At 40.4% G+C, this 8,681-nt stretch overlaps 1 protein-coding gene across 2 annotated transcripts in view; it reads left to right on the plus strand.

Annotated features, from left to right (window-relative positions):
* Nucleotides 1–8,681, plus strand: part of si:ch211-266k8.4 (carabin) — a 144,109-nt gene that overhangs the window by 15,457 nt on the left and 119,971 nt on the right. The window lies entirely within an intron of this gene.

Raw genomic sequence — 8,681 nt, forward strand, 5'->3', positions numbered from 1 at the left:
TCCAGGAAACGTAGAGTGTCATTGTTTTGCTGTGCTTGTTTTTGTACATGTTTGGATTAAACATCCTTTATGCTAAATTAGTTTCTTCAATGGCAGCCCACGCTGCTTTCAGTTGAACCCCCTGTCTGTCTCTCACTGTGCTGAATATAAACGTCACATGCCGACGGACATGTTTTGTTGACATGGAGCTGTAGTTATGGCAACTCAGCAGGGTCACTGAGTTTGTGTATACTGCCACTGTGTGTGTGTGACAGACTGTCGCACAGTGATTATTATAATCCAGTTTATCATATTTGTTTTAATAGATAAGCTCCCTTCACCTACTTAAATTTCATACTTGTGTGCTTCTCATTGTAGAAAAGGTCCCTCTGTTTTGACCTACGTTTGTTTACCTTGGACAAAGATCTGTGCAGTAGACTCTGGATAAATGGAGGCTACACAGCCAAGTAGTTTCCATAAATGTAGCTGTGTCACAGGGAGTGATAAAGCACTTTATCATGAGCCAGAGGGGGGAGAAGGCTTGCTAGGTACGCACCAATGATTTGCAAAGTGAATTATGAAGGACAAATCTTTAGGATTATTGTGGGAAACAGCTAAACAACCGTTTAACTGACCATTTGATTTGTTTAATGCTTTATTTTACATACATTTTACACGGAGCATTCATAACCACTCAATGGCACAAGTGGGTTCTAAGCTGTGTTTTCTGTGCTACAAGGAAAGAAACAGCACATTTTGATCCATGTGTGAACCCCTTCTGTTTGTATATGCATGCATCAAGGACAGCACTGACAGTCCCATTTTGTTCTAGCTCTGGTGTTCAGTGGGCAGCCTGCCATCACGTCACATTGAGAAGTCCTTGTTGCCTACTTGGCATCATTATGAAAGCCTGGTCAGAAGTCAACACTAAGTGGTCCGACGGTCTCCCAGGGCAGGATCCCCTTACACTGGGAAGATACTGTTGAAGAAAGAAGGGAAGAGAACAAGTGGGATAAGGAAAGGAGGGAAAGGAAGATGAATGAAGGGTCAGAGAGAAGCAGCTAGAGAAAAAAATGGCAGTGCACTTCTTGGGGAGGGGGGGTAGAAAGAGAGGGAGAAATGAAGGAGGGGAGCGAGGAGAGATCTTCAACCACTCTTAATTTTCCTTAAGATCTCTGTGAATGGTGTAATGCAGCCATATAGGCCATTCTGATTAACGGCTGGTTGAGAGGCTCATCCATCTCATTTGTCTTTCTGTCTACACTGAGCTGTCAGTCAGCTGTCACCTCAGTCATAGGTTGCAACAACGACTCCCAGCACACCCTACGTCACCAGTGAAAGAGCAGCTTCACACCCTGTCTGTCTGTTTTTCTAACACTTTGGTGGTGTTCCTTTCCCCCAATGTGATTTTAGCCATGCAGTGTGGGAACCTATGATAGAGCTGAACAATTTGGGGGAAAAAAATCTAATTGCGATTTTTCTGCCAGATATTGCGATCACAATTTGGTTTGCGATATTTTTTTAAATTTTTTTTAATTTAGCTAAAGTTCAATATTCACTGTCTATTTTTGACGGAAGCTGCGTCAAGCAGCACAGAGCAGATGAACCGGGCAGGAAGTCACACAGAACGTCATAGAGAATCCGGTCGATTTTCAAAATAAAAAAACATGTGCATACTCACAATCATATATCAAAAATAAACACAGTTAAAACAGTCAAAAAAAAGATACAGTTTAACTACTTAGCCATGGTAGAAGCACATAAATCAAGGACAAGTTAACAGAATCTGGACAGGTCATCAAAATCAGACAGGCAAAACACTCTTATTGTGAAATGCTCCATGTGGATATATAAAGTTAGGCTGCATAGAGTGGATGAAACCAGCTCACAGAGAGCTGTTATCCGTAGCTGAAGCCCACAAAATGACAAATTAACAACACGTCAGCAACGTAGGGTAGCTAAACGCTCCACTGCTGAAACACTTCAGTGTGCGTTGACGCCAGAAAAAACCCGCTTCCTGTGTCTGTTCGCCTGCCGCCATTATCCCATGTATTCCTCTAGTTTCGTTTGTTGTTGTAAAATGTACACGTCCAGTGGCGCATGGCACTTGTGTTAACAAATCTGTCACACAAGGATGACAACGGAATGAATTTGTAACTGCACAAGTGTTTAAAACGGGTCGGATGCGCTGTGTAACTAATCTACATTTAACCGCCGTCTTCACGATTAGCTAATCGCATTCTTTCAAATCGCAATGTTGATTTGAAAACAATTAATCGTTCAGCCCTAATCTAGGGTCAGCCTGTCTGTTGGTTGGTCGGTTAAGCGGTACACCACTTTGGTCTAGACAGAAATATATCAACAACTATTGGATGGAGTACCTAGAGTATAAACAACGACTTTGGTGATCTCTTGACTTTTCCTCTAGTGCCAACAGTAGGTGGACATTTGTGGTTTTGACAGACATGTGTCGGCAACTATTCCAACTACTAACTACTATAGCCATACAATGTGGTACACACATTCACGTCCCACTCACAATTATTATTACTATTTTAGATTAATAACAATGTAATAAATTAGTTTGTATTCTGTAAGTCAGTGGTTGTTGCATTGTTGAATGTATGTGTGGTGAAGGCAAACAAACAGGAAAACCAAACCAAATAGGGAGATGATGATGGTTTGAGAGAATGACACAGAATGAGGGGCCAGCTTAAGTAACCTAGGCCCAGCCTACCCAGGTGCAAAACAGGTTAAATGTCTCCCCCCATCTCTACTTGCAGACATCCTGCAAAGGGAATAAAACACAAGACAGAAGTGGGAGCACTGGCAGAGTCTCTCGGTATTTCAGTTTGTCCAAAACTTATATATGCAAATTAAAACTTTTTTTATTGGCCACTTTAATTGTGATGCTAAACTAGGGCTGAACAATTAATTGCAATATTATCTCGATATGATAAAACAAGATTTTCTAAATGCAAAGGCTGCGATTACGCTCTGGTCACATGACACGCGAGAGTAAACCAGTCTGCAGACGAAGCATCAACTAATACACATTACGCTGTACCTTGACTTGTTGTACAATGGCCTTAAGCTTGACAGAAGCTAGTGTCGCACAGGGAATGAAAGTAGCACCCTCCACCCACGGGTAACTTGGTGGCGGTGGGTGAAATCGTCGGGCCATGCGCCGCTTTGATGGACAGGAAAAATGCACAGCAGAAAGACACGTGTAGTAAGGTAAACGTATTGTGGTGATCGGCATCGCAAGCCAAAGTACACACAGCCACCAGTCAGCTCAGGAAATACCTGTGAAACAGCGTTTCAAACCAACCACACAAGTCCAAAAGAGGCACAGTCTGTCGTGAGTTACAGCCAGTGCGCTGCTTACGAGCAACTGAGGCTGTGGGGGAGGAGGGGGGGAATCCAGTGTTGTCTATTAAACACGAGAGGCGTCACTTGGTTTTATTTTTGTTGGCCAACTTTTCAGTTGAACCTCAAAATGAGTATTTTTTGAGGTTTTTGAGACAGACTCATTAATTGGTGGTTGAACTGTGGGTTTGTATTGAGCGTTTAATGTATAACACACTGTCGTGAACTTTGTTTTTCTTGTGGTCTGTAGGTAGGCCGACCTGATGATATCATATTATTTAATGACATGACTCTCAAATTATCTTTCTCTTATTATAATTTGATACTTCTTCTCCACCACTGCTCATAATAATTCATGCAAGTCTTGCATCATTAATATTTTGTTGGTCATACTATACACTGATTTATTGCTTGTCCGTTTTTGAATAAGGATGTAAAGAGCTTAAAAATTAATCGCATATTAAATCTCAATGGCAATATTGGTAAAAAAAAAAAATATTAGATTTTTTTTCCATTTTTTCATAATGCTTGTCTAGCAGCTACAGTGGCACAACCTCAAAAACACCGGTGGAAAACCACACTGAGCTGCACTGTGTGTGACGTCTTGTCACACACAGTGCTGCCTCCCCTCTACCCCACCCCAATTGTTAGCTACACTCCAGGCAGTCAATGGACATAAAGTTGTTACTGTGATGTAGAGACCGAGCTCAGTTAAAACTTTATGGATGAAAGATCAATTTGTTACAAATTAATAACTTACCACTCTGAAACTCTTGCTTCAGTCTAGGTTGCAAAGCTGGTTCGGGAACATGTACAGCTGAAGCCCTGGTTACTGGCTTGTCAGGACCCACCCCACCCTACTCTGCTTCTGATTGGCTAATACTCCTTCCCTAGGTTCTGCGCATACAAAGATCAAATTCAAGTGAGATGCTTCACTCCATAGCTAAAACGGAGCGGTCAACACAGGGTGAAAAGAGGAGCTGCAGCAATGTCCAGCATAACAAAAAATATGGTGTTTTTTGAAAATGAAACCATGTAAACCTGTTCTGGTACAACCCCTAAATAGAATTATGAACCTGAATATGACCTCTTTAAAGATGATGATGAAAACATAGACTAAGTATCAGACTAAGTATTGTATTGCGGTAAAAAACAAACAACACTGTTAAATTTTAATCATTAGTTCCACTAACCCTTCTACTGACTTATTTTCCTCTCACTTTCAGTACCTATATTTCATTGTCTGTCTGTCTCCCCCTCTATACCCTCTCCTTCTCACTGCCAATACACACTGTTTCTTGTAATGCCCTCTACCAGTCCTAACGCTTTTGCTTTTGTTTACCCCCTCCTTCGCAAAACTCAATTCCCATAAACCTCCAAGGGCTGTCTCTCCTCCCCTGTGTTCTCATTTTCTCTTTTCTGCACCCCCTCTCCTTCTATATGCCTCTTTTCATTCATTCATTTATCCTCATTGACACACTGACACCCTCGTTCAGCTAGAGGGGTTGACACATCATTTGTTTACTTCACACTGACAAGGCTGGCTTCAGTAAAGTCTCTGCTTTAGTTTTTCCCTTCTCTTTCAACCATTTAAAAATTCCCATAAGCATTCAAACTGAGGGTCACTCAGTGGTTCCCTCTTGCTTGTGTTGCTCATTCTTTTGACATGATATGCATTGTAGATTGTTCTACTTCCCATTTAGCTGTCTTAAATACGTCCATGTCTTTTTTTGTCAAAGTCTTTCCCTAAGCAAACTGATGCAGAAAATTGATTTCAGATGATCATTTGAAATCAGATCTGTTTTAACATCTTGTAATATAGACCTACCTCTAAGCTGTACAAAGCACACATTTAAGCAGATCAAGTCAAGAAACTTGAACTGTTTAAATATGCACAGAACACTGGCTTTGGTACTATAGAGACTTAAAATGTCTTGTTGACATGGACAAAATTCTGCTATAGTGGTCAAGAGATGTTGTGCAATCAAGTGCACAGATTCAAAAAGAATTCAGGGATAGCAAGATTTACAGACTGCTGCATGCTAAAGAAAAGATCAAGGCTGTTTCTCAATCTGTGTTCTTGTCTGTACTTGTGTTCTTGTGGACTTGTGAAACGTTATAAGTCGCAGCCAAAGTTCTGTTCCAATTCAAAAGTCCGCATCTAGCCAAGTACAGTCAAATACCCGGAGGTGTTCTCGCTCCGCCCGTTTTACCGAGCCTGCATCGGTGGTGACTTGTGTCGATTTCGGATCACCAGATATCCCAGAATGCATTTCACCGCCAAAAAGCGGATATGTCGGACGAGAAAACTCAGAACTGTAACTTATAATACTGCTGTTCTTGTGTCACATATAGTAGTTTTAAGAGTGTTTTATGCTAGTTGCTAGTTGTTTAAACTACAAATATGTGGTTGTTTTCTCAAGACAGAGCTGATTTAAAAATTTGCTACAACGTTTTCGGAGATGTGAGGTCCCACCCGCTAACGGGTCCGGCCGTTATCAAGTCCGCTGTTGTTCCAATTGCTGAAAGACGGACTGCGTGCTCCCGTTCCTGGGAGTTTGTACTCCCGAGCCGAACTTGCCAAGTCCAAGCTTTAAAGTACAGAAATCCAAACTTGGCGAACTCGGTATTGAGAAACAGCCCAAGTGTTAAGTATAGGCTGACTTATAACCTATACTTTTCTAAGGCATCTTTAACTAACCTGACCAGAAATGAATCTAATTGAAAGTGTTACATTCCTTGTAATTCCTCATCATTCTGAGAAGCAACAAGCGACATTTTTTAGGCAACTTTAACTGACCAGACACGTATGAAATGCGAAAGGCAAACAAAATGAAATCAAACTGTTAGATGGCCAGAATAGCCTTTGATGTATTTTACTTTCCTAAAGTTAAGCTACTTACATGCTGTATATACTTGTACTAGTCATTTCGACCCACAAGCATGTGAATAGGCCTATAGAGCCCATGTTTAAAAATACCAAAATTTCCCTTTAAGAATAAAGATTTTCTCCATTAATCAATTAATAGTTTTGATTTGTAAATATTCGGAAAATAGTGAGAAATGCCATCACAGTTACCCAGAGCCAACCTCCATAATTATTAACAGTAAATTAAAGTTATTCAAAAGAAAAGAAGCAAATCTTCACATTTGTAAAGCTGGAACCACGAAATGGACTGTAGACCAAAAGGTAAATTTAGATTCATGATTCCGATTTAAATACAGCATAGTCCAAAAATAAAGAGAGGTTGGATGACTAGAGTTGTCCAGCGGTTGCCTGCATGTACTAACAAATGGTTTACTGCAGTGGTTCTCAAATGTTTTCACATCAAGGACACCTTAACTGACAGAAATTAGGCCATGGACCCCAATTTCAATAGATTTTGTCTCAGGATGGCCCATCTGATAGTATTGTGGCTTTTAGATTTCATTACAGAAAGTGTGTCAAACATATGACCAAAATAGTCATTCGTTCTGTAACTGTAGTACTTATGGATGGAATTATATTGAAAAGAAATTGGTCACCATTTTGCTGCGGACCCCTGGGGGTCTCCACTGGTTTTGTGTATGTTGGATTTTGACCAGTAACATGTCTGCATCTGTGAATTGCTTGCTGCGATCAGGAAATTTGTGCACATCCTTCATTCTTCTTCACCTATGATTGTTCTATTTTCATTCTCTCCCAGGCACTCTGTCTGTTGCTGTCTACGGCCATCTATCATTCTATGCTGGGATGGATAGCTCAGCCATGTGATTTATCCCAATTACATATCCCTCTTTTATCATCTAATTCTCCTCTGTCTCTGTCTTCTCTTCCTCATCAGTTTCTCTGATCCTCCATCATTCTCACCTCATGTTAATGTTGCATTATATTCACCTGCATACAGAAAGGATAGCTCCACACATTTTCAAGTCTGGCTTAAAGCAAAAAGCAGGTGACAAAATGAACACTGAACCCGTTTTTTCCTACAGTTCAGATTGGCCATTAAGGCCTTTTCTAAAGCTATTTCAATGTGAATGAAGGGGGACAAACTTGACAGACCTCATTCTGTGCAACAACACATTCGTAAATTCATACATTCATAAACTTAAACAACATTCATACATTCAGAAACTTAAACAAGTTTATTCCTCTTTTTATTCCTATTTTCTTTTCCTCCTCGCTGGCTCAGCATAGAAACTCTGTCCGGGGAAACACAAAGAGGAAAGATCTCCACTTGATTTGTTCAATTCAGACTTGTTGGGGACTGATAATAACAGCAATAGCTTTCAGTGCATATTATAACAAATTAAAACAATATGCTAAACTTTTTTTTTGGTTTTCACTAGGGATGAGGATTGATACCTGGTTCTAAAAGGACGCGGTTCCAAATTTCTCAAAACCCAAAAACTAATCCAAACTAATGTTATTTTGTGATGGCACCGAAACGTGCTATTAAACAGGGCCGGGACGGTTTAGAGGCCAGCAGAAAGAGAGACACTTTGTTGTTGCGGTGGAGACTGTGAAGTTAAGTTAGCTTCAAGTGACTCGAGTTGCCGACAGCCACTCTTGTTCATGTAAGTACGTGCAATAAAACCTTTGCGAGTAAAAAGACAATACTTTACTAATACACCTATGGTGTTGTGTACTTGTAGAAAGAGTTCCTTTAAACTGCTCTGTCCCCAGTCTCTCCTTCTACCAGTTACAGTGGATAGAAAAAGTCTGCACACCCCTGTTAAAATGCCAGGTTCTTATGATGTAAAATAATGAGACAAAGATGAATCATGTCTGAACTTTTTCCACCTTTAATGTGACATATAATGTGAACAATTCAATAGAAAAACAAACTGAAATCTTCGAGGGGGGAAAATAAAAACCTTACAATAACCTGGTTGCATAAGTGTGCACACCCTCTTATAACTGGGGATGTGGCTGTGTTCAGAATTAACCAATCACATTCAAACTCAGGTTAACTAGAAGTCATTACACATCTGCCATCATTTAAAGTGACTCTGATTAATCACAAATAAAGTTCAGCTGTTCTAGTAGGATTTTCCTGATATTTTCTTATTTGCATCTCCGAGCAAAACCCATGGTCCGCAGAAAGCTTTCAAAGCATCAGAGAGATCTCATTGTTGAAAGACATAAGTCAGGAGACGGGTACAAAAGAATTTCCAAAGCATTAGATATACCCTGGAACACAGTGAAGACAGTCATCATCAAGTGGAGAAGATATGGCACAACTGTGACTTTAGCAAGAACTGGACGTCCCTCCAAAATTGATGAAAAGACGAAAAGAAAAGTGGTCAGGGAGGCTTCCAAGAGGCCTACAGCAACATTAAAGGAACTGCAG

The sequence above is a fragment of the Micropterus dolomieu genome, linkage group LG22, assembly GCF_021292245.1.
Source record: "Micropterus dolomieu isolate WLL.071019.BEF.003 ecotype Adirondacks linkage group LG22, ASM2129224v1, whole genome shotgun sequence".
Lineage (NCBI taxonomy): Eukaryota > Metazoa > Chordata > Actinopteri > Centrarchiformes > Centrarchidae > Micropterus > Micropterus dolomieu.